The sequence below is a fragment of the Anolis sagrei genome, chromosome 3, assembly GCF_037176765.1.
Source record: "Anolis sagrei isolate rAnoSag1 chromosome 3, rAnoSag1.mat, whole genome shotgun sequence".
NCBI classification, from domain to species: Eukaryota; Metazoa; Chordata; class Lepidosauria; order Squamata; family Dactyloidae; genus Anolis; species Anolis sagrei.
Window position 1 is genome coordinate 240,634,978 of NC_090023.1, and position 678 is coordinate 240,635,655.

Sequence of the window (678 nt, forward strand, 5' to 3'; positions counted from 1 at the left end):
TATTGTGTTTCAGGGTTTATTCATTTTGCTTTTTCAAACAGCATGTCTTTCCTTTTTTTCTCAGTGTTTGGGAAAGTTTCCCAGTCAAGTTTTAAAGGATTAAACTGGTTTGCTGAAAACTGTGGGATTTCCCCAATGGTGGGGCAATGGGTCATGTTGTTCCTTCCAACTGGCACAAGTAACAAATCCTGCATTTCGCAACAAGGAGTTTAGATGTTAAATTTTGCTTTCGGGTTAGAAAGTAAAATACAGGAGGAAAAACCCACCTCTGATATGGAGGTACAGACAGAAAGGTCGCAGATTCGAATCCAGGGAGCAGTGTGAGCTCCCGCTGTTAGCCCCAACTTCTGCCAACTTAGCAGTTTGAAAACATGAAAATGTGAGTAGATCAATAGGTACCGCTCCGGTGGGAAAGTAACAGCTCTCCATGCAGTCATGTCAGCCACATGACCTTTGAGGTGTCTACGGACAATGCTGGCTCTTCAGCTTAGAAATGGAAATGAGCACCAGCCCCCAGAGTCAGACATGACTGGACTTAATGTCAGGGGGAAATCCTTTCCTTTACCTGATATGGAGCAATACAAACTTCAGATAGCCTTGAGAGGGAATAAAAATAAAACCCATCAAAATAGCTAACTTCAAATTTTGTATTTTTTCAATTTTTAAACTATGCAGCAT